This window comes from Octodon degus, unplaced genomic scaffold (genome assembly GCF_000260255.1).
Source record: "Octodon degus isolate 3935 unplaced genomic scaffold, OctDeg1.0 scaffold00017, whole genome shotgun sequence".
In the NCBI taxonomy this organism is placed as follows: domain Eukaryota; kingdom Metazoa; phylum Chordata; class Mammalia; order Rodentia; family Octodontidae; genus Octodon; species Octodon degus.
Genome location: NW_004524593.1, coordinates 3,457,499 through 3,483,798, shown reverse-complemented (window position 1 = coordinate 3,483,798; position 26,300 = coordinate 3,457,499). Strand labels below are relative to the sequence as shown.

Here is a 26,300-nt window from a genome sequence, read left to right as displayed (position 1 = left end):
TTTTTTTTTTTTTTTTTGCGGAACTGGGGATTGAACTCAGGCCCTTGTGCTTGCCAGGGAAGTGCTTATTCTACTGAGCCATCTCCCCAGCCCTCTCCCTGGCATCTTACAACTCTATAATAACCTCTAGGTCACTTTCATTCTACCACTATTTGAATTATATTTGCTCACAATGAAAGCAACAGATCCTCATTCTGAAATTTTACACAAAATTTTAAGAATCCAAAGACCTAAGAAAAATCTACTAATAGATTCCTAGGACATTTAAGATCTCCAGATTAAGAAATTCTAACCTACATTGTTCTCTATGAATCTTAAAATGGCAGCAAATCAGCAACTGCCTGGCAAGCATGAAGTCCTGAGTTCAATTCCTGGGATAATCCCCCAACCCCCCCCCCCAAATGCAGCAATTATTTGAGATTTTCTGTATGTTTAGCATTCTAAAATAGGAAAGCATACACAAAATATGTTATCAGCTTAATACTTCCTTGTTCTCCAAACAGTAGAGACAGTAACCAACAAACAATTCAAAACTACCTACCTCTGGTCTACTTATCATTAAAATCTATGAAATTTTCACTAGTATCAATTTAACATGGAATAGACCAAAGAGAAATCTCATAATTTCAGGACAATGCTGCCATAACAAAAATTTTCAAATTACTGTGTTATAACAATGGCTTAAAATAGTCATAACAGATTAAAATGCCTGCTTAAGCAGAGCAGAGTGCAATGCAGCACGGCGTGCCGTGCCATGCCAGCCCGCTTCCCAGGATGTACTGAGATGGTGTATGAGACTTGGCATGGTGGCATGCCTGTAATCTCAGCACTTGGGAAGCTGAAATAGGAGGATCACTCTAAGTCTAATCTACATAGTGAGACCCTGTACCAAATAGAGAGAGAGAGAGAGAGAGAGAGAGAGAGAGAGAGAGAGAGAGAGAGAGAAGCACGCAGGCAGGCAATTTTATATTGGTAGAAGACACTTTAGAGAACACTGAATTCTGGCCTAACGAATTTTCCAACATGAGGCAACTAATATTTACCTATATCCCTAATAGTATCTGGTATTATTAAGTTTTTCAAATACCTTTTTTTCATTTAATTTTTAAAGTCTACAAGAGCTAATACCATTTTCCCTATTTTTACAGAGAAATAAAATAGCGTTCAGAGAACTTGTCCAGACAGACAGTAACCAGCAAACTCAATTCAAAGCTACCTCTGGTCTACCTGACACTAAAGTCTATGAAATTTTCATTATTATCAATTTAACATGGAATAGACCAAACACTGAGATTGGTAAAAGTCTTGCTCAAAGTCATGCAGCTTGTTGATAGCAGAATTTGGATTATTAAGAGGCCAAATTCATAGACTTTTAGTGTCCTGTGCATACCCAATGGATTAATGCACAAATTCATCAATGAATTTTTATACAATTTTGAAAATATCACTATCATATTAAAACTGTAATTTAAAATATTTGGCTTATTAGCCTTGGGAAGGCTATGTAGACTGTTCTTATATACATGCTCATTCTCTTTTTTCAAGTACTCAAATGCTTTGTTGGGGGGAATGGATTATAAACACTGACCTGGACATAGGGAAATAAAATTGTTGAAAATACTAAAAAAGGAAAACTAACAATTTACATAAACCTTTATTTCTTGTGTATTTATATCAGTTTCAAACTCAGGAAAATTTTTTCAAGTAATATTTGTGTGTATCAGAATGGTTTTTTTTCACAATGTTTTAAGAAGTATTACACTGAAATATTTCCCTCTGTCTCCTATATCTCTCAATCCCTAGTTCTATTATCTGCAGTGGTATCTGTGGTACAGATAAACCACTGCTTCATTACTTTCCTTTTACTTTCTTTTTGCATGTAGGTCAATACATATAAATATATATTATCAATTGGAAAATACTTTAAATGATGTTGTTCACAACTCTCTCCACCAAATCAGTTTCTGTTAGAACTGATAGAAATCTTACTTCAGTCCCATTGAAAACTATTCATTATGTGATATAAAATGTTTGGTGAACAAGCTAAGTCATTCCATGTCTACATGGAGCTTACATTTTCCTTCTACTACATATATTAACAGTAATCACATGACTAAATACATGAGCACACATTATGTTACGTTGATAAAGCTTAAAACGGAGATATAAGCATACATGACAGAGGAAAACAGATGAAACTGGGGTAGGAGTGTGAGAGACAATGCTTGCCTGAGGTAGTGATTTATGGCAAAAGTTAAGATGACTGGTAAATGGAAGTTACAGAGATGAAAGTACATAACATATATTACATGTGTGGACTCTAAGTATTTAGATGCCAATAGAATATTTACCTCTGACAGACAATAAAAAAAAGGATACAAAGGAAAGATCATTTTGTATTTATACATACAAAATAGGATAAATTTACAGCTACTTTCGCTTAATTCATGAGAAGAAAGAGGTGTACTAACAGCATTTGGACAGAATATCCTGTCTGCTTCTTGTACTATGGATAACCACTATGAAGATAACAATGTACAATGTATTGATTATCAAAACTGTCCTATTAATCAGCTGTGAAACTGTCTCATTCATATTTCTCAATAAAAAATAAAATAAAAGCATTCTTATAACAAAGATAGGTCTAAGAAACATAGCAAAATTATTATTTTTAAAGTTTAACTCTGCCTGGGAAATCTGATGATTAAGAAAAATAAATCAGGCCAGCCTGATGTGTGCAGCCTGGTGTACACATATAATCCCCAGCACTCAGGAGACTAAGGCAAGACTGCCAGTTCCAAGCCAGTCTAGGCTACATAGAGTTCAAGGCCAGACTGAACTACATACTAAGACCCTGTCTCAAAAACAAAACAAAACATAACAGAGTAAGTCACTCTCAAGTGATTTTATTGCAGGATAAAATCACAAAGCAAAGTTTTTCTTTTCAGTGTCAAATGTCATTTAATTACAGGTAATCTGAGAATGTCTATTTCCTCATTCTTTATTCTCAAAACTCAATTTTTAAAACACTAAGTTTCTCAAATATAGTTGTTTTCCAGGTGTGGTAGGGCATCCCTATAATACCAGCACATAGGGAAGACAAGGCAAGAGGATCACAAGTTCATACCTAAACCACACAGGATATATATGGTTTAATGAATATAATTAACATTCTTTCAGTCAAGAATAAGCATACAAGGGCTGATGAGATAGCTCAGCAGAGCAGGCTAAGAACCTGCTCCGGAAAGCACAGAAACCATGGTTCAATTCCTGGTACTGCATGTTGTACCAGTACCAGCCCTGGGTGCACTAAGCCGGCAACTGAGACAGGGCATGGTGGCACACACCTGTAATCCCAGCACTGGGGAGGCTGAAAACCAGAAGACTGCTATGAGTCGGACCTGCGTAGTGAGACTCTGTACCAAATACTTAAAAAAAATAAATAAATAAATAAACATATAATGGGGCTGGGGAGATAGCTCAGCAGCATAAGCACCTGCCTGGCAAGCACAAGGTCCAGAGTGTGAGTCCCAGTACAAAAAAAAAGCGAACAAAAATCCTACCCTTCAATAAAGCTATTAAAATAATCATTAAAGGCATCTTATAAATCTTATTTTTCAAATTTTTAAATGTAGCAATTTAAAAATACTACCCAGATCTATTCACAGCTACAGCCCTATTGCATACTCCGTAGTTAATTGCACTACACTGAAGATTTCATTTAAATTTATTATAAATGCATTACCACCTCCTCTATTACACACTGATTTTATATGTCTCTGATGTAGAAAAATAGAAATTAAAATTATCAAACAGCTACTCTGAACTAGTCATCTTCTGAAGCATCATTATGCCCATTTTACAGATGATTACTCTGGAGGTTGAGAAGCACTATACTGTTTAACTAGATTAAAACTCAGGTTACACATGAACTGAAATATAAACCGTCTTGGAAGAGATAGTAAACAAAATTTTATTGTCTGTAAGAAGAAAAACCTTTGATCTCTCCTTGCCTCATCCTTCCAGATGAGTTTTTACAATCATTATTCTTGACCTTAATTTTCCAATTCCCTGGAACATTTCTATAGCAACCAACATGCAGGGCCACATCACAGAAGAAAAAAGTCTTTAACTATCTTGAAAATAAACCTAAAAGCAAGAAATAAAAACACAAACAAAAAAAATCCCAATCATCATTACCATAAGTATCAGAATTCTCAGCAGAGTTATCAATTAACTTACAGAGGAAGTAAGAGTCTCAGGTTAGAGAAGTTCAGGGTTTTTCCAGGATTGACACTTTGAAGAAAGATCTCATACTCCCGTGCAGTGCTGGGGACTGATCCAGGGCCTTCTCATTGAGCTTTATCAAGCAGTATTCCACTCCTCTTTTGAGAGGGGGTCTTCTTAAATCGCTAAATTGCCTCGGCTGGGTTCAAATTTTAGTTCTCCTCGTCTCCGCTTTCAAGAGGGCTGGGATTACAGCCATGTGCCCTGCTCCTGTTTCTCCTTATTAGTTCATCTCTCTTCAGAGTCAGCTAGGCAAAAACTTTCTTCTCATCTATTTAATCGTTTTTTAGTCATTCAACCTGTCATCTCGTCTTTATTCTTACATCTAGTCTCTGCTTTCTTACCCATCTTCCAGTATTCAACCACTCTACCTCAAATACATTAGAAACAACTAAACAAACACATCAAGAACATTAGTAAATTCAATGGTTGTATCTCTCAATTCCTTACTTCCTTCTACATAGTAGTTAACAGTGTTACTCAGTAAGACATGCTGCCCTTTTCTGGTTTCTCTGACAACATACTGTCCACATATTCCAATAAATTACATCCCTTCTTCCTTGTCAGTAGGTGTTAGAGTTTCTCCTCTGCTCATTCTTGAGATGTTGGTGGCTGTTCAGAATCCCTTTTTCCATTCTCTTCTGTACAAACCTTCCCACAGTGATTTATTTAATCTACTTTTATGCTTCCAACTACCATTTAGACCCTGCTGAATTCTAATCTCTATCCATCCTGAATTACCTAGATTATTGTGACAACTCCCTTCCCCTGCTGGGTTTAGGGCCTTGCTCATGCTAGCCAAGTGCCATACCACTGAACCACAACCCATGCCTTAGTATGTTTTCCAGTCACAGTTTCACTAAATTAGCCAGGGTGTGCTCAAGCTTGTGATATTCATGCCTTAGCCTCTGAAATAGCTGAGATTAAAGGAGGCAATAACTAGTTAATTTCTTAACTAGTAATTTCCCATTAGGTATCTTCCAACAGAACATTAAACTGTAATAACCCTAAGAGCCCATCTTATTGAACCTTGCTTTGTAGTATCAGATACTGTACTTTTTTTTTCTTGTTACAAATAGTCTGTGGTAACCCTCTGCTGAGGTAGTCTGTCACTGACATTTTTCTGAAGTCCAGATGATCATTGGCATTTTTTAGCAACAAAATGTTTGGGGTTTTTTATGCAAATTGCAATGGTTGTTTTGAGAGGCTCATGACCGACAGCTTCCCCAAACCAGCTCTGCCTCCTCTACGAAAGCAACAGATGAAATGGGTCTTCCAGTTAGTTCAGGGCGGCTGAATCACTCTGCCAAGGGAGCCCGGGCACGAGGGCTTCAACTCCAAGGCACAGGGGCAGACTGCTGTTGAAGATGGAGAAGTCCTGCATCCATCTCCTGTCCTGTAAGGATATCAGGAAAATTCCTCTAAAGGAAACTGAGGCCCAAAGCCAGGGGAGGCTGGGGCGGAAGAGGGAGCAGCCAACAGGTTTCTGAAACTAAGCGAGCCCCACGAGGGCCCTCACGATTGGCAACTCAACTGCTCCCTAAACCTAGAGGCACACTCACTCACAACCACCACAGACACATGGGAGTAAGACAGCCCTGGACCCACCCCTCACCCCTGGATCCCTGAAATGTGACTGTGCTGGCGCCCAGAGGGTGGGTCCATGACAGGCGGGGCTGCACAGAGGGTGGGTCCTTCGTGTTTGATTGGCTGCCTCGCAGGCGGCTATCCAATTGCTGCACACATCCACGGGTTCTGACAGCTCTGAGAAGTGATGGGCATCTGGAATTCCTCTGGGCACACAGTACAGGAAATGATTCCAGTGTTTCGGGCATGGTCCATTTTTATATCGCAGGCTTTTCCATGGTTGCAGAGAGGACAGGTAAACTGGGTCTTTAGGGTGCCTATCATCATCTTCTTGGGCGCGGCTTCCTTTCTGACTTCCTGCATCCCATGACTTTGAATAGATGAATCTGCACTCTCTTTCTCCCACAGCAAAGGCCAGTTCGCTAAAAAAATGTTTTAACTAAGATATGTATGTTGGTCTTTAGATATAATGCTATCACACACTTAACCTAATACGGAATAGTGTAAACTTAAGTTGTTGGTTGTTATTTTGCTTCTTTAACCTGGGGACCGGGGAGATGGCTCAGTGGAATAAGTGCTTCTCTGGCAAGCTCAAGGGCCTGAGTTCAATCCCTGGTTCCGCAAAAAAAAAAAAAAAAAAAAAAAAAAGCTTCTTTAACCTGACTTTTATATGCACCCAGAAACAAAAGTGTGTGACTCACTTTATTGTAATATCTAGTTTAAGTATAGTGGTTTGGAACCAATTTCATAGACCTGAGTTCCTTTAAATATCAGAAGTGTCTTAGGTATCTTTCCTCACTATTTTCTCTATGATTTTAAGACATAAAATATTATCCTTTACGTATTAGCAGACCCTTCAATAGGGCTAATGTGAAACTTCTAGGAAAGAAACTTAGCATCTTACCATTTTACAGTAGTACATAAAAGTCAAAAATAAAAGACTTGAACACTAGAAACTAATCACAACTAAAACAGAATACTACTCAAAGAACAAAAACAGTGCTGCCCAAGTGCATACAAAAACATTCTTCACAACAGAGTATGAAGCAAATGTCAATAAATTTTAAAGAATTAAGATAATAAAAAGGATGCCTTCTGACCACAATAAAATGGAAGTTGGGAAGCTCACAATATAGACAAATTAAACACACCCCTAAATAACTAATGTATCCAAGAAGATAAATTAGAAAAATATTTTGAAAAAACATAATTTCAAATGAATGAAAATGACACATCACACCAAAACTCGCAGAATACAATTGAAACAGGGCTTTAATGCTTATATTTGAAAACAAGATGTCAAATCAATAATCTTACTTTGCTGGGTGTGGTATAGGCTCATGTCTATAAATACCAGCTACTTGAAAAGGCAAGAGGTTTGCAATTTCAAGGCCAACCTAAACAATTCAGCAACTTAGTGAGACCCTGTTGTTTTTTTTTTTTAATTTTTTTAATTTATGTGTGTGTGTGTGTGTGTGGCCAGCTCAGCCCACCAGGGGGCGGTGCTGGCTGGCATGTGGTGCTGGGGGATTGAACCGTGGTCCCCGTGCTTTGCTAAGCTTGTTCCAAGTAGGTGCTCCAGACCACTGAGCCATCTCCCCAGCCCAAGACCCTGTTTTTAAAAAAAAATAAAACGAACATGAGCTGGGGATATAGCTCAGTGTGACTACCCTGGTTTAAAAATCCTCTTTTGATCAGACTCCTAGTGATCCTCCTGTTTTCAGCCTCCCAGTCTCAATTGTCATCTCAGTGGGTCTTCGGGGCATAGCCAACACAGCATGTCTAGGATCAACCTGCTGTCACTGCATCTGTAAAAATCCTTGAAATAGGGTCTTGGTAAGTTGCAAAATTGTTCATGAGAAAAGACCCACAGCAATGATGTTACAATTCTCAAAAAGAAGAGAACACTTGATTTGCAACCCCCTGGTTGCTTAAAAGTAGATCATAAGAACCTGAAGAAGGGGCTGGGGAAACAGCTCAGTACAATAAGCGCTTCCCTACCAAGTGCAAGGGCCTGAGTTCAATCTCCCATTCTGCCAAAAAAAAAAAAAAAAAAAAAAAAGAAAGAAAAAAGAAAAAAACCTGAAGAAGTTATGTCTATTTTTAAGATTTGTTTTCTAATTCTTATAAAATGAGAAATTATGTGTTTTCAAAGTATTTTTCTAATTTCTCTTCTTGGATACATTAGTTATTTAGGGATGTGTTTGTTTTGTAAATAAAATTCATCCTAAAATTTGAAGTTTTAAACAAATTTAATTCTTACAAAAAAATACTGAAGTTGTAAAAAATCTTACAGGGGCTAAAGAAATAAAGCTGGGCATGGTGGCACACACTGTAATCCCAGCACTCATGAGGCTGTGGCAGGAGGATCACTGCCAGCTTCTGAGACTAGCCAGGGCTACAAAGTGAACTCAAGGCCAGCCTGAACTGTAAAAAGGCAAAAAATAAAAAAAAAATAAAAATAAAAAAAAAAGAAACAAGCAAAGAGAAATAACTTGGAGATCTGTAACAACCAGAGACTGACTTAACAACAAAAAACTATTCCCACACTTGTAATCCCAACATGAAGAAAGCTGAGGCAGGAGTATCGCCTGAGTGTGTTGGAGGCCAGCATGGGCTTATAGTATACAGTATATTCAAGGCCATCCTAGACTACACAGCAAGACCCTGTCTTGAAAACAAAACAACTATTCCCTAAGAAAAGCTTAGCATCGATGGATCCACTGGTAAATTCTAACAAATACTGAAATATTAATTCTTCATAATTCTTACAAAACAGAAGAGGAAGGTGTGCACCACCCAGCTCATTCTCTAGCCAGTATAACCATTATATCAAAATGAGACAAAGGCACCACAAGAAAAATCAAAACCCAAACCAAATTACATAACAATATCTCATGAATGGATACATAGTTCTCAACAAAGCACTAGTAAACAAAATCTAGCAGTGTAATTTTTTTTTTTTTAATTTGATACAGGATCTCGCTATGCAGCTTGGGCTTGATGAGATCCTCCTCTCAGCCTCCCCAGAGCTAGGATTACAGGTGTGCGCCACCACACCTGGCTTCAGCGTTCAGCTCCGCATGGGCCAGCAGGACCAGGGATCAAACCCAGGTCCTTGCGCTTGCCAGGCAGGAGTTTAGACTGCTGAGCTATCTCCCCAGCCTTGTGTTTTTTGTTTGTTTTTAATTTCATATATTTGGTACAGGGTCTTACTACACAGCTCGGACTGATGGTGATCTTCCTATTTCAGGCTCCTAGGCACTGGGATTACAGGCATGCGCCACCATCTTCCCTCTCCCTGCACTGCTTTTGCATTCTAGGGAAGGGTCTACAGGGTGTTCAGGGTCTCACTACTAGATCGGACTCATACTGATCCACTTGTTTACGGCCTCCCAAGAGCTGGGATTACAGACGTGTGCCACCACACCCAGTCTCAACTGCCTCTCAGTGTGCCCCAGGGGTGGGGCCAGCATGGCAGGCCCAGGGATCAGAACTCCTGGCCTCTGCGCCTGCTTGCAGGCCCACTAATCCATTGAGCTATTTGGCCAGCCCTTAGCACTGTATTTTTAAAAGCATTAAATATCACACTGCCGTATAGTGGCACATGCTTGTAATTCCAGCACTTGGGAGGCAGAGACAGGAGGACTGCCACAAATTCAAGACCAGCCTGCACTATATAATGTAGTGAGTTAAAAGGAAGCCTGAATTACAATAGCAAGGCCCTGTCTCAAAACAGCAAACAAACAAAAATCCAAACAACATAAACCAGTTAGATTTATCTCAGGAATACAAGGTTGACTTGACACATGAAAATCAGTGAATGTAACATAGCAAAAGAATAAAAACTAAAGATCACATGATCAATAGACATGGAATAATTATCTGACCAAACTTAATACCCTTTCATAATAAAAAAGCACCTCCCCCCACATAAATAATGTACCACTGATGTGAGATGAAAATAACAGGAAAAATTAGGGAGAGTTTATCTTTTTAAATTTTCCATTCGTGTAAAGCTAATTTTAGATCTTAATTTTAATTTTTAAATTCATTATTCTAAAATAATGTCTATTACTAAGAAAGAGACATGAGTAATACAACTGAGATTCATAATTGGGTTTGTCTAGTTTTATTATAAAACCTTCTTTTTACCTTTCTTAAATCATGTAGTAATTTGCATAAATGGTCAGAATTCCTCCCATCTCTGTAGAGATGCCCTTACTCAGCTGTTCTCTCCATCAAGAGATGGGGTCTTTTTCCCAACTCTTTCATCAGGGTGGTCTTGACTTACTCCGAACAGTTGTATGCAGTAGAAACGATGCCAAAGAGAGCTTCTAAGCCTGAGTCTCTAAAGATCTTAAGGGTTTCTATTTACACTTGCAGGAGAGGAAGCTTGAGCTGGCCTGCCTCTGCCTAAGGATGAGACCATGTAGAAAAAGAGAAGGCATGTGGTGGTACATGCCTATAACCCCACCACTCAGGAAGCTGAAGCAGGATAACTTTTGAGTTCAAAGCCACTCTGGGCTACATCATTCTTTGATGGAGGCCAGCATGAACTACACGGTGAAACTCTGCTCAAAAACAAACCCAACCAAACAACAGCATGACAGCACACAACTGTTATGTGCAGCACCAGGGAAGCTGAAGTAGGACTGCCACAAGTTCAAGGTCAATTTGGGCTATACATTGAATTCAAGGCCAGCCTAAACCATAAAGTGAAATCCTGTCTCAATGCCCCTTCCCCCAAAAAAACAAAACAGCCCCAATTTGAGCAGCCGATAACTGAAATTATACAAGCAACCTCAGGGGAGAACCACTCAGCTCAAACAAGCCCATAGTGCTGACTAACAAAATTGTAAGCAAATAAAATGGATGTTTTAAGCCACTCTATGTTAAGGTTGGTTTTTACTCAGTAATAGATTTGATAGTTTTTTACATAATTGGCATGATTATAGGTTTTATTTATTAATGTATTTAGTACAGGGTCTACAGGGTCTCAATATACAGCTCAGACTCAAGACTGGTAGAGATCCTGTTTTCAGCCTCCCAGGTGCTGGGATTATAGGCGCACATCTCCACACCCAGTCTCAACTGCTCTCAGCATGCCCCAAGGGGTGGGGCTGGCATGGCAGGCCAGGGGATGGAACCCCTACCCCCTGTGTCTGCCTAAGCAGGCACTTTAATCCTTTGAGCTATCTGGCCAGCCCTCATCTTAACTTTTGAGAGAACAGTGCTGAACATAACATTGGCAGTGGAACAGAACTTGAAATTTTCTTAATTACAGCCTTCTTAATAAAAGAAACCATCCTTTTTTTTGTTTTGTTTCTTGTACAAAGTCTTATTGCACAGCTCATATTCTTAGTGATCCTCCTGTCTCAGCCTCCATGGCACTGGGACTATAGGTGCCACCACACCTAATTTCAGTGGCTGACATGGCGCACCTGGGGTCCCAGGGCTGGCACAGCATGAAGTACTGGGGATCGAACTCAGATCCCTGAACTTGCCAGGCAGGTGCTTAGACTGCTGAGCTATCTTACCAGGCCCATCCTGTTCTTTTGTCTTTTGAAGTACTATAATTACTAATACATTAAATTACCTTAAAAAACAAAACACTTGCTCAAATTAGCTTTACAATCCTGCAGCCCAAATTATCAGTACCTTAAAGGTAAAATTCTGGGGCTGGCCAAATAGCTCAGCAGACTAAAGTGCCCGCTTAGGCACAGCACAGCAGCCAGGGTTTGATTCCTGGCTTACTGTGCTGGCCCTGCCCCAGGGTACACTGAGAGCAATTGAGACTGGGTGTGGAGGTGTGGGCCTATAATCCTAGCACTTGGAAGGCTGAAAACAGGAGAATCACTGAGTCTGATCTATGTAGTGAGACCCTGTACACCCTGTACTAAAAAACTTTCTGAAGTACAACTGATTTTTTTTGCGGAACCGGGGATTGAACTCAGGCCCTTGCACTTGCCAGGGAAGTGCTTATTGCACTGAGCCATCTCCCCCGCCCAGAACAACTGATTTTTAAACTACTATTTTTATATAATGGAGTACTTGTCTGCAATAAAGGGTAAGCTTGAGACATTTGTAGCTAAATGGATGCACCTTGAGACCACAGTCCTAAGTGAAATAAATCAGACAGACATGTGTAAATACCACATTGTTTTTCTGGTGTGAAAATCAAAAGTATAAATAAGAACCAAAACATGTAATAGATTTTGGGAAATGGAAAGAAAATGCTCAAATGAAAAGGGGCAAGGAAAAAAATTAAAAATTTAAAAATTTAAAAAAGGGGTAAGGGAAGAAGGAGGAGGAAGGGAAAGAAGGAACAAGGAAAAATTACCCCAGAAAAAAACAAAGCTTTATAAATAAGGGAGAGTTCAAGGGAGGGGAGGGAAATGGGAGAAGAAACAATATATATCACTTACAGGTACAAATTCCCTACAATAAATGTGATCAATATGTATATCTAATAAATATCAATAAAAACACAAAAAATATGTATAATGTATGGTCAACTAAAATTTATTACATTCCAAATTCAAGAGGTTAGGGTTGTCATTCACACAACAGTCCTCCATGCTGAGGTGTCAAAGCATTAACTCTTTTTTTTTTAGTACTGGGATTGAACTCATCAAAGCATTAACTCTTACAGTGAAAATGATTCCTATGGGGCTGGAGAGATGGCTCAGTGGTCTAAAGCACCTACTTGAAACAAGCTTGGCAGAGCACAGGGACCGCGGTTCGATCCCCAGCACCACATGCCAGCCAGACCTGCCCCCTGGTGGGCTGAGCTGGCCACACACACACCCAATAAATAAATGTAATAAATAAAAATAAATAAATATTTAAAAAAAAAATGATTCCTATGTGCCAATCTAGATGTTGTCCGTCCTCACTGGTTACAATCTGAAGAATGAATTTCCTTATCAACTCTGACACTTGCAGAGTTATACTTGCTTTTGCCTATATATTTCCCTGTAACACCCCAAAGCTGGAGGACAGGAGTTCTATCATTCAGTTATAAGTTATCTCATTTAATTTTCCAACATTTGAAATACATACTATTACCTCTATTAATTGAAAAGAAGGAAAGAAAATGGCTATTTATGTAACCTATTCCCACCTTGAAACCAAATCTGTGCAACACAAAACCTCTTTTTCCACTAAAATGTGTCAACTTTAGCACCTGTAATTTTATTATACTTTTAAAAATATGTATTTTCACTAGTGCACATTAATTTTACAAAATATTGAATTTTAACTTGGTATTTTCATAACACATTTTGCCAATCTGTATTCTCTGTACTGCCTTTTGTTTTGAGGGAGGGAGAGTCTCATAATGTTGTTCAGGCTAGCTTTAAACTCACTATGTAGCCCAGGCTGGCCTCAAATCCTCTTGCCTCAGCCACCAGAATGTTGTGATTACAGACATGCACCACCACACTCAGCTCTCCTACCCTCCTGTACCTCCCCTTATTCCCTTACTCTTGACTACAGTCTCACATCAACTATCATATCATCTTTTTTTTTTTTTCCTTAAAGATCGCACATATTACAGAAAACATGGGATACTTGTCTTCCTAAATCTGGCTTATTCCATTTAACAGACTATTTCATTCTTCATTTTTCTATAATGATAGAATTTCATTCTTCTGTATGATAATACTCCACTATATTTACATATCTATATCTCTACACACTTATTATATAATATTTTCTTTATCCATTTACCTATATTATACTTCTAAATAGTCAGTTATATTCAAAACCTAACTAAATAATGACAGTTTTAGTTTTAAACAGACCATAATTGGTTTACTTATCTGTTTGCAGCTCTAGGAACTTTAATGTTGTCTCTAGGATCAAACCCTGAGTCCTGTACATGCTGGGCAAGTGCTTTACCACAAAGCTATATCCTCACCTCCCTGGCTGGATTCATATAGTGATTGTAGCACTATTTAAGCCTATTTGTTTATTAAATTTTTTAAACTATGTATAGCAATTACTGTACTTATTATTCTTTGAGTAAAGAAAAACAATTTAATTGAATGTGGAGGAAAGGGGGAGAGAGAGATATGGTGGAAACCTACTCTGATGAGTAAGGAGTATCTGAAAGAGACATACATACTCCTGCATGTACCTTTTGAAGATAATCACAAAATAACTTTTAAGTTATTAGAAAAGTTTATTAAGTGAAAAGGGAGCTAAAATGGAAAATGAATCTTAATTACTGTATATCTTTGTGACTTTTTTAAAATACAGGATCTCATTATGCACTTCTGACTGGCCTTTAAGTCACTATGGAGCCAAGCTGTCCTTGAGTTCAGTGATCTTCTGCCTCAGCCTCCCAAGTACTGGGATTACAGGGGTGCACCACAATATCTGGTTCTTTTTGTGATAAACTTAATATGAAGTATGATACACTTCATCAGACTTGTGATGCCTATTAGCTGCCATATGCTTTGACTGATTCTAGAACTGGACAATTTGGCAACAAAGAAAAAATATGTAGATTAAAAACAAGTGTGCTGGCTTTGTGTCTAGTAGTCCCTCCAAAGCCTCAGGCAGTGGTTTGTGTCTAGTTGTCCCCCCAAAGCCTCAGGCAGTCATGGGGCAGCTTCTTGACTTTGTGACTGATTACTCTGGGCATGGATGCTGCACCTGCCAGGGGCAGGTAATCTGCATTACAATGTGAGGTGGGAAGAGAAGCTAGCTGCTTGAGCTGATGCTACCACTCCCTTGCGCCAGAACTCTCAGCCTCTGTGATCTCTGCCAGGTGTCACTCTGCCTTGGAGCCAGCTGAGTAGGGACTGAACCCTCCATTACCTGTGAGCTAAATAAACCTTTCCTTCCTTCATTTTGGGTGTCCCAGCAACAAGAGAATAACTAAGACAAGGCTGAGGCAGGACGATCATTAACAGCTTAAGTCCAGTTTGGGCTACAAACTGAGCTCAGGGCTGGCCAGAAATGCATAGTAAGATCCTATCTCAAAAAGACAAGACAAAACAAAACACAACACAACACAGGTGAGCTGGGCATGGTGGCACACACCTGTAATCCCAGCACTAGCGAGGATGAGGCAGGAGGATCACTATAAATTTGAAACCATCTTGGCTTACATAGTAAGTTTAAGGTCAGCCTGAACTACACCAGTTAGACCTGTCCTCAAAAAGAGAAAAGAAAAAAAACAAGTCAGTTGCAAATGCAGCATATGCGTTTTGCTATGACTGGACGATACATGAATGTATACTCTGAATGACACATTTTTTTGGCATTGAAGACAAAAATCCAATATACTTGATAATAAAATATTAGCATTATTAAATGTATTGTCTCTATAATCTTTGGGCCAAGGCTTAAGGACATTTTCACTAATCTGTTTATTTTTGTAGACTGCCTTCAAATTTCCAGAAAATAATGACCAAGTGACTTCCACTTGAAAGTACTTGAAAAATAAGGTCACAAGAAGTCAAAGCTGGCCTACTGGTATGTGCCCACAATAACAGGATTCTGGAAGACTGAGGCAGGGGATCTCAAGCAAGAGACTAGCTTAGAACACTTGGAGACACTGTCTCAAAGGGAAAAAAAAGAAAAGCTGATTTTCTACTTTAGAAATGATTATTTACAGGTTAGTTTTTCAAGTAAAATTTCATTTAAGAGTTTAAAAGAATAAAAGAATTACTACGTGAACTCCAAATACAAGGTTATAGTGACAATGAACCTTATTTATATGGCACTAATTACTCTTCCATTTTTTTTCCTCTTTCATAAAGCAATTTGGAAAATGAATGTAAACTGTAAAAGGGCCGGCAAGATAGTTCAGTGGACTGAGTGCCTACTTAGGCAAGCGGAGGGACCAGGGTTGGATCCCTGGCACCACATGCTAATATATGCCAGCCCTGGTCAGCCACCAAGACTAGGCATTGCGGTGCACATCTGTAATCCTAGCACTGGGGAGGCTGAAAACAGGAGGAACACTAGAGTCCACGCTATGTAGTGAGATCCTGCACCACGTACCAAATACATAAAAAATAAACAGTAAAAGAAGATGTTTCAATAATTCCCAAATAGTTCATACTACTAGAGAACTTAATGATTTGCTGCTACTAGGATCAGAATGAAATGTAAGACACTTCCATCAAAATACATGACAACAATCTTTTCAAGAGATTAAATTTGCCCTTAGGTTTGTGTAGTATGTATGCTAGGGAAGAGGGAATAAAAGGACAAATGAAGTCCTATATAAATTGTAAAATGAGTATATAAATCTAGTATTATACTTAATGCTTTAGTAAAAATAGTGAGTCCAGTTCTTCAAAAGAAAGAAAGAAAGAAAGAAAGAAAGAAAGAAAGAAAGAAAGAAAAGTTGGCTCCATGCTTTTTAACCCTGCACCTTTACCCTATTTTCTCTACTAGCATTAATATGTGAGTTCCCTCAAGGACAGCCTTTCCTGATCATTTTATTTAAAATTAATACCCCAATCCCAATCCCTCCCTCATCTTATACCACTCTACAATAAAATAACATTTTCGAACAAGAAAATTGACTCAAATAACAAATACATCAAACCAAAAAACTCTAAACTTAACTTTAATTTTATTTATTTTTTATTTTTTGCAGTACCAGGGATTGAACTCAGGACCTCACACTTACCAGGCAAGTGTTTATTCTACTGAGCTATCTCCCTGGCGCTAAACTTTATTTTAATAAATATGGGAAGCCTTATGTACTTTCTTTGGGCTTGGGGGTGGGGAGGGGTTGAGACGATTACACCATGGGTATGTACCCCAGGCTAATCTTTTTTTCTTTTTTAAGGTGATCCTCCCAATTTCTGCCTCCCTAGTGCTGGGATTATAGGCGTGTGCCACCACCCAGACTCTCCAGGCTAACCTTGACCTTCCTGTGTAACCCAGGCAGCTCATAATGATCCTTCTGGCTTAGCCTTCCAAGTACTAGGATTACAGGCATGCACTGCCATGCCCAGCCTTATATATACTTTTTAAGGGGCTAGGATGATAGCTCCATGGTGTAATCGCCTGCTTGTGAAGCACAAGGACCTGAGTTCTATCCGTGGTACCACATACCATGAACCCTGGGCTTTGGGTCATGCTGGTCACTGAAACCGGGTGTGGTGGCACACACCAGTAACAACAGCACTGGCGAAGCTGAGACAGGAGGATTACTGAGAGTCCAAGCTGCATAGCCAGACCCTCTACCAAAAATAAATAAATAAATGATTTTAAAATTTAAGTTTTTAGTAAACTTGATGAAAAGTTAGATTCTGCAGGGGCTGGCCAAATAGCTCAGTGGATTAGACCACCTGAAAGCTGGTGGGGGAGGAAGTTCGATGATCCCCTGGCCTGCAGTGGGGCCCCACACTGGCCCCACCCCCCAGATACACTGAGCAATTAAGACTGGGTGTGGTGGCGTGAGCCTGTAATCCCAGCTCTTGGGAGGCTATAAACAGGCAATCACTATGAGTCTGATCTAGTAGTGAGACTCTAAACACCCTCCCTGTAGACCCTTCCCTAAAATACAAAAAAAAAAAGCAGCTAGATTCTGCAGAGTGACAGTTCTGAAAAGCTGCTATCAACGGGTAATTAATATAAAAGCTGACATAGTTTTCAAAAGCAGTAATTCTAAGGCAAGCATTCCAAAATGAAGATTAAAATCCAGTTGTCTGCTGGGTGTGATGGAACATACCTATAAGCCAGCACTCTGGGAGGCTGAAGTAAGAGTATTGCCAGTAAAGGGGCTTACCCTGGGTGAGTTGGCCAAACCCTATCAAAATAAAAAGCAGACGTGCTGGGCTGTAGCTCACTATGAAGGGCCTGAGTTTAGTGCCCAGTGCCAAACAAAAACGACACTTTTACAGAATGTGTGGATGAAATAAAGGAGTTTTTATGCAAGTATTTAAAATATTCAGAAAAGGTCAAATCAAGACCATACAATGTGTGCTAGTTTTAGCAAAAACTGAATATAAAAATAGAATTTACTTAAAAAAAAAATAAAAAGTAGACACTTTAACATCGTCAGTTTAGGAAAATACAATTCCCATTATAATCAATTTGGACTTACAGATCAAAGTGTAGTTTGTGGTATTTTTTCATTGTATCAGGAATTGAACTCAGGACCTTACACTTGCCAGGGAGGCACTGTGCCACTGAGCTATAGCCCCAGTCCTCAAAATGTAATTTAAACAGATTTTTTTTTTTTAAGGCAGGGTCTCACTACATAGTTTAGGCTGGCCTTGAACTCTCTATGTAGCCCAGCCTAGTCTCAAAATAAAAGCAATCTTCCTGCTTCAGCCTCCTAAATGCTGGGATTATAGGCATATGCTACCACCCTTGGTTTAGTTTGAAGAGGATTTAAATGCAATTTAGTGTATAAAAAAACATATGGAGCACACAGTTGGCTAGGGTTTGATCCCCAGCATGTCCTGCCAGCCCCACCCCTGGAGCACACTGAGACAGCAGATTGAGACTGAGATTGGGCATGGTATAATCCCAGCACTTGGGAGGCTAAAAACAGGAGGATCACTATGAGTCCAATCTATGTAGTAAGACACTGTAGACCCTATCCTAAATACATTAAAAACAACAACAGCAACAAAAAACCCATTGTGGATACCCAACATGTTCAGTTCAGCACTATTCCCTATTACCAACCAAATCATACTAGCACTCGAAATTTTTTGTTATCTTTAGATAACACTTGGAGGGAAAACCCTTTTTCTGTCATGATTTAATTTCTCTTTGTAGAGAGAAACTGCACAAGATAAATTTCCTAGGCCAGTTGTGGTGTTGACTCATGCCTGTAATCCCAGCACTTGGAAGGTTGAGGCAGAAGGATCACTGAGAGTTCAAGGCCAGGTTGGGCTACAAAGTGAGTTCAAGGCCAGCCTGAACTGTATTGTGAGATCCCATCTCAAGAAGAAGAAAAAAAAAAAAAAGATAAATTTCCTCATTTGAGATTCTGTCCCCCTACTTCCACTCCCACCAGGGACTGAACCCAGAGCCTTAGCACTGAGCCAAATCCCTAACACTTTTATTTTTTTATTTTGAGACAGGGTCTTGCTACGCCCAGATTAGGCTCAAACTTATAATTCTCCTGCCATCAGCCTCCCAGTGTACTGAGATTAGACATATGCATGACTACTCCCAGCTCTCATTTGAAATTGCAATTGTCTAAATAATAAGAAACTTACTAAATCTGTGATAGCCTGTCTAAATTATAAGGACACTTTAAAATTACATAATACATAATCAAATGGTCATCAACAACCTCTCAGGGGGCTGGGGAGACGGCTCAGTGGAATAAGCGCTTCCCTGGCAAGCTCAAGGGCCTGAGTTCAATCCCCAGTTCCGCAAAAAAAAAAAAAAAAAAAAAAGCATCAACATCCTCTCCAAATATGATTCTAACTTTAAAAAAGCAAATCCAGGGCTGGCGAGATGGCTCAGTGGTGTAAAACACCTACTTGGAACAAGCTTGGCAAAGCACAGGGACCGTGGTTCTATCCCCCAGCACCACGTGCCAGCCGGCCCCGCCCCCTGGTGGGCTGAGCTGGCCACACACACTAAATAAATAAATAAATGTTTAAAAAAAAAAAAAAAAGCAAATCCAACTACTGGTAATCCTTATGAGAGAACTAGAACAAAATCATCTAAATTCTATTTCCAACTCTATCACTGACTTGCTCTGAGATTTGTATATCCTAAATATTAAAAAAGTTTAGAGAAAAAAAAGTTGAAATAAAATAAAAGTAAAATGACTATTTAAAAAAAGTAAAATGACTTTAGATTTAAGGGACAAAGTGCAGGAAAACCTGACAGTATAAAAGGAAACCATACTATTAAGGCTAGACACTTACAGGGGAGTGATTTATTTTAAATTATTCTGTATAAATCAGCTGACAGCACAGATAACAAAACAGATTAAAGAACTGAAAATGTAGACGTAAGAACAAATTAAGATAATGTAAACAGGTACATTCTCTATGATAATGAATATAAATAGAAAAATGAACCGTGAAAATGTGCTTCCCAATGTGGCAGACACTAGCCATGTGTGGCTACTGGGCCCTGGGAATTGTGCTGGTATACTGAGGAACTCAATTTTAAATTTTAGTTAAAATGTAAACGTATCTAACAACAGAATATTATTCAGTGGTAAAATGAAATGAGTTGTAAGGCCATGAAAAAGAATCCTTAAATGCATATTGCTAAGTGAAAGAAAGCAGTCAGAAAAAGGGCTCTTTTAATAGTCTCAGTTTTGGGAAAGAGCCAAGCATAGGGCCAATACCAAGGTCTCTAGGATTCATTCAAAAAGCCAGGCACAGTGGTCTAAGACTACAGGACCAGCTATTTCAGCTCATGAGTCTGAGGTCAGCCCAGACAACAAAGTGAGTCCTCACCAAAGATTTATTTAACAGAATTAAAAAATAGAGCCTTCAGTCTAGGGAGACAGCTTCGCGGTGTGGCAAGCTCAAGGACCCAGGTTCTATCCATGGTACCACATGCTGCGCCAGCCCGAGGCACTGAGCCAACAACTGAAACTGGGCGTGGTTGTGCATGCCTGTACTCCCAGTGCTGGGGAGGCTGAAACAGGAGGATCATTAAGAGTCTAAGCTGCTTAGTGAGACCCCATATCAAAAAAAAAAGTACCCCTTTCAACACAAATTAAAACTTTAAATATTCTCAAAGATTAAATGAGTAAAAGTCGTAAAGTTATAATCATAGATATCAAAGAGCTACAATGTAATTTTAAAAATCATTTCTCAGTGTGACCTTTGGTTTTATTACTTTTCACTAGGCTTGGTGACACACACCTATAATCCCAGCACTTGAGAGGTTGAGGCTGAAGGATCACTGGGAGTCTAATGAGGCCAGCCTGAGCTATACAGTGAGTCCAGCCTGGACTACATAGTAAGACCCCATCTCAAAAATAAAAATAACAATGGTTTGATTTGTATTTCTTCTGTACCTAAAGAAAAACTAAAAAACATAATTTCTAGATAAGTCAGTTGCTCATATTCATATAGAATTCAATTTTAGTTAATTCTCACAACTGTATTTAAAAAACATAAGTCAGAGAATTGGAATAATTCTGAATAAACTAAAACCAGTACTATAATCCTAGAACTTGGGAGGTTGAGGCAGGATAATGGCTCCAAGCTTGAGGCCAGCTTGGGTTACACACCAAGTTAAAAGTCAGCCTGAACTATACAGTAATGCCCTCTCTCAAAAGACAGAAACGAAACCCCCCAAACTAAAACTAAACACTGCTACAACTCTCAACTTTTCTTTCACAAAGAGCCCTGGCAGCATGCTCATTGCACAGAGATAGGCAGTGCAAAGAGGTGAGTTTTTTTCTTCTTAATTACATCCCAAAGGTTTTTCCGTCGATTCAGTTGTACATAGTGTTCTTCCTCAATCTTGTCTCAAAATAGCATTACTTAAATCCAAAAGTTAAAAAATAAAATCTATGCCAGGAATGTAGAAGAGAGGGGAATTTTTTCAAATTAGATAGAGGTTGGGCTGGTGAGATGGCTCAGTGGTCTAAAGCACCTACTTAGAACAAGCTTAGCAAAGCCCAGGGACCACGGTTCAATCCCCCAGCACCACATGCCAGCCAGCCCGCCCCCTGGTGTGCTGAGCTGGCCACACACACACACACACACACACACATAAACAAATAAAATTAAAAAAAAAAAAAAAAAAAACAAATTAGATAGAGGTCGTGGTTATACACTATAAATATACTAGATGCTATTGAACTGTTCACACTGACATGTTTAATGGCAGGAGGATCACAAACTTAATGACTCAGCAAGACGTCTGTCTCAAACCAAAATGGCCTGGAGACACAGCTCCAGGCTGAAGGCCCTGGGTTATCCCAGCACCACCCCCACCCCCAGCACCCTGGACAAAACAGAACTCTTTATAGAGAAAAACAATGCCACCACATAGCTTAGTGGAAGAGCATTTGCCAAGTGTGTGTAGGCCCTAGATTTGATTTCCAGCATCAGGTCCCCCGCTGGAAAAAAAAACAAACAAAACCTACATTTCTACCAGGTTCAAATGCTATTAAGTCTCAGAGATTAAATTAAATTATTACCATATATGCACAATTATAATCAGTGAGAGATATAACAATGTCAATTGAAAACACTGCTTGATAAGTACCAAAAGAATACTGCTAACATACAAGTATAAGTAACCTCAAAGAAAAATACAAGAGAGCCTTAAAACATTTACTCCTGTGACTGAAAGTAACTTACCACAGTTGTAAACTGAATCTAAAATGAATTCAAACTTGGAGAAAATTATTTCCCCAAACTTAAATCCATCAGGGAAACATGAAAAAGCTCACCTATTATATAAAAGCAAATAATACTACATTAGAAGAAAACAAGTACAAGTATGACCAATAGCAGAAATGAATGTCATCTAATTATCTTGAGTACGCAAGGCAACATCACTATAGATCGGGTCACTTGACAATGAAAATGTAAAGAATACCCTAAGAAATCTAGAATTTAGAAAAATTCATTGTACAAATAACTGACAAAATTTTTCTTATAACCTTTGAGTATAGCCTAAATCCAGCCTCGACTTTAAGATTATGCAGGAGATCTTTCAATGGATTGTAGGCAACAGGCTGATTTTGAGATCTATAACTGTTATGGTATAGGCTAGTGGTGGTAAATATATGGCATGCATGCCGATAGCAGGATGTTTGTGTCACTGAAAGCTTTAAGTAGTTTGCCATGTCTAGAATAGGCCAGCCTAGTGAGTTCAATCCTGAAGAATGCCTGACTCTAAGCATAGAGAAGGCCAAACCTAAACCAGGTCAAGAGTCCCTGCCAGGGAACATTTGATCTGAGGTGTTCACTAAACTGGGATCATTTTATCAGTTTACTCTTCACTCTGCCGGGGATGCTGCCCAATTTCTTTTTTTCTTTTTCCTTTTTTGGTAGAACCGGGAATTGAACTCAGGCCCTTGCGCTTGCCAGGGAAGCACTTAGTCCACTGAGCCATCTCCCCATTCCCGATGCTGCCAAATTTCAAAAGACATGTAAAAGTAAAACTGATTAGACCCCATCGTACTTCCCATCAAACTTTAGTACCTAAAATGAAAAATACTGCAGAATTCTAAATGATCTATGGCTTAAAGAAAAAAATGATCAACAAGTTTCAAACATTATCTTTCCCAACGTTAATACCATTGAAAGTTCTTAAAAGTTATTTTTTTCATCAAGTACTTCAAAGGTACAATTCAGTATTTATATAAAAAATACATTTTATTTTATGGAAAAATGTAAAACAATATTTTATATCAAAATAGTAGGAGAGGGGCAGGGATTTAGCTGAGCAGCACAGCATCTCTCTGGCAAGTGTGAGGTCCTGAGTTCAATTCCTGATACCTCCCCCCACGAAAATGATAGAACAGTTAATTTACATAACAAATTGAAGCCACAGAACAACTGTAGTAATGCCACACATCCATCCAATTGAAATGGTATGAATTTATTTCATGGTGCTCAGTTCTGCTAAAAACAAAACTGTTTCTTTTCTGATTCACATGAATAAATACTTTCGTGGTCACGTAAGTGAATATTTGGCAGGGCAAAAATAATAGCAAATTCGAGCTAATGCCAATACAGTATTAGAAAACATAGTTCACAGATTAAAAAAATTGTTAATCCAGAAGATATTTTGAAGTTTAACAGTTACATATATGGCAGCAGCAGTAAAGCATCTAATTTGTATTATAAGCCCTAGTTTGAGTAAGCTATTTTATTTATTAATACTCTGACCTTTTTGCTACAGTACTTACTCAGCTTCTCCTAGCCTGTTTTTTTTTCTACATATAAGGAAAACACTATCAACACTGAAGCATAATGAAGAGGATTAAACGACATGTTTCTATTCACTCAACAAATATGCTGTATTCAATCCCTGGTTCCGCAAAAAAAAAAAAAAAAAAAAATGCTATGAAACACTGCAATTTCTTTTTTGCCCAAAATTATCTTTTCCAAATCTTTCCAAATGGATTAAACATGTATTAACTTTTTTAACTTTTTCTTTTTTTTCTGTATTTAGGAAAGGGTCTACAGGGTTTTACTACATAGATCGGACTTGTGATCCTCCTGTTTTCAGCCTCCCAAGTGCTGGGATTACAGGCACACACCACCATGCAGTCTCAATCGCCATCTCAGTGCACCCCGCGGCGGGCTGAAAGGGCACTCCAGGCCGATGTGCTCTGCCTAAGCAGTTGCTTTAGTCCACTGAGCCATCCAGCCTGCCCTTGTTTTATAAGACTAAGCATGGATACTGAAGATACAACGTTAAATTGAGGAATCACATCTTTAAACAATTTTGACATAAAATAAGTAAAATCAATTTCCATGTGAAAAAGAAAAGTTCTCCACTATTCAAAAGATCAAAATATCTGCTACACAAAGTACTAATGTTTATCACCGTATTTCAAATGCTCTATAAATTTTTATTCAATTAGTAGTCTATCCTTGTGGAAGAAACAGGAATTAGACTAGTGTTGTTCATTATACTTATCACCTGACAATGCTTTTAATTATGACAGACACAGATCAATTCTAATTAGAAACTCACCCTTAAAATGGGCGAAGGAAATTAACCCCTCTCTGAATGGTCAACCTTTCAGAATTTGAACTAAAGCCCCTACCATGAGAAAACTGGAACTGAATATTAAACAGTGTAAAGCAATTTTCAAAACAAAACCAGAGTTGTTTCCAGCTTTTTGTAAAAGTTTTGCAATCTTACAAAATATGGTTTAGAAATCATATCTCAAACTCACAGGAAAAGGTAAGTCTTGAATAATTTTAGGACAGATTAGTGAAAGGCAAAACTAGAACACAAGAACAGGTCACAAGTCCTGTACTGGAGATGAACCACCTTTCACTCTTGAAGAAGTGTGTAACAGGCTAGCTAATGTTTCTTGCGGTACACACTGATAATTCAAAACGGGTTGTTGGAAGAAAAGTTCTGTTCAAACACTACAATTTGTCTCCGCCTTGCCAGTAAGTGGCTTTGTTTCCAGTTTCATGGACTATTCTGGGACGTCAAGAGTTGTATCATTACTGCTCCAGAAGAGCCCCTATTCTCAATTCACTCTCACCAGGGACGCGAGCTGCGCTGATGTTTACAGAAAACTGATGCTTAGAAACGCCTGCACCGACACAACCCTCACCACCCCTTCCTTGACAGAGAACCACATTTTGTGTTTCGTTGTTGTTGCTGCACTTTTTTTTTTTAAGGCACCTGCACACGCAATTTTCCCTTTGCTGATACAGGGAGAAAAGACTGTCTCAGACTAGGTTTTCCGGAGCTCCAAGGAAACGGACATCACAAAACCTACCCGGCCAGAAGGGGGCTGGGGAGGGAGCGGCCCGGGGTGCGCGAGGCCGAGGCCGCGCCTGTTTACAGGCGCCTCCGCCCTCCCCCTCCCACCGGCAGGGTCCGCAGCGTTTCCTGCGCGCTCTCCGCCGCCGGCCCTCTCAGGGACCCGGGAGCCGGCACCGGGTGGCCTTCTCCCTCCCTCAGCCTCCGTCCCCAGGCAGGCCCGGCGGGCGCGCGCTGGGGCCTGAGGCCTAAAGGACCCCGGCCAGTGACACCGGGCCGGGGAGGCCGGGCGGGCGAGGCCGGCTCCTTCCCCGCGGCGGCCGCCTATTGTTCCGACCCCGGTCGTGGCCGCCCGCTGCCCGCTGCCCGCTGCCCGCGCAGTCCGCCCGCCACTCGCTCACCGCGCTGGTCCGAGCCGCAGCTCCTCTCAGCTCCGAGTCTCCGCGGCCGTCGCCACCGCTGCGGCAGCCGCCGTCGTCGCCGCTGCCACCATCGACTCTGACTCTGTCCCAGGCCGCCGGGCCACGGCCGTCGTCGCCGCCACCGCCAGCGCCGCCTCCAGTCCCCCACCTGCTGCTGCCGAGGCTGCTCCTGCAGCAGGGGCCATCTTGTTGGTCGGCCTCCTCTTCCTCCTCCTCCTCCTCCTCCTCCTCCTCCGCCTCCCAGTCCTCCGCCGCCCGGTCGCTCGTTGTCCTAGTCTCCTTCCTCTTCCTCAGACTCCGGCCCGCCCCGGAGACTGGGGCGGAGAATAGGGCGACGCTCCTCCTTCCGGGGGCGGGGCGAGGGCGCGCGAGGCGGGGCGGGGCGGGGCGGGCGCGCCGGCGCTGCAGGCGGCCACCCCGGGGCGCTACCCACCCGCACTGCGACCCAGGGACCCGCCCGGCCGGCCGCCGCTGACCTGGGCGTTTTGCGCGCCTGCGGAGCAGGGTCAAGTTCACGGGCGGCCGGCTGCAGACTGTCCCTAGCTGCCGAACCAGGCCTGGCGCTGCTGTCACCGGGCCTGGCCACCCCAACTTTGTGCAGTGTCGCTGAGCTGGAAG

At 40.3% G+C, this 26,300-nt stretch overlaps 1 protein-coding gene and 1 pseudogene across 4 annotated transcripts in view; both read right to left on the bottom strand.

Annotated features, from left to right (window-relative positions):
- Rc3h1 (ring finger and CCCH-type domains 1) overlaps window positions 1-25,981 on the bottom strand; it is an 86,520-nt gene extending 60,539 nt beyond the window's left edge. For 2 of the 4 annotated variants that reach the window (XM_023710292.1, XM_023710293.1), the window contains exon 1: window positions 25,662-25,981. The gene's annotated coding sequence lies outside the window, so the exon portion shown is untranslated. The remainder of the gene's footprint in view (window positions 1-25,661) is intronic. The other 2 variants (XM_004626792.2, XM_012513751.2) reach the window with 1 other exon arrangement.
- Window positions 5,567-6,242, bottom strand: LOC101580161 (annotated as a pseudogene).
- Window positions 25,982-26,300: the final 319 nt, after the last annotated feature.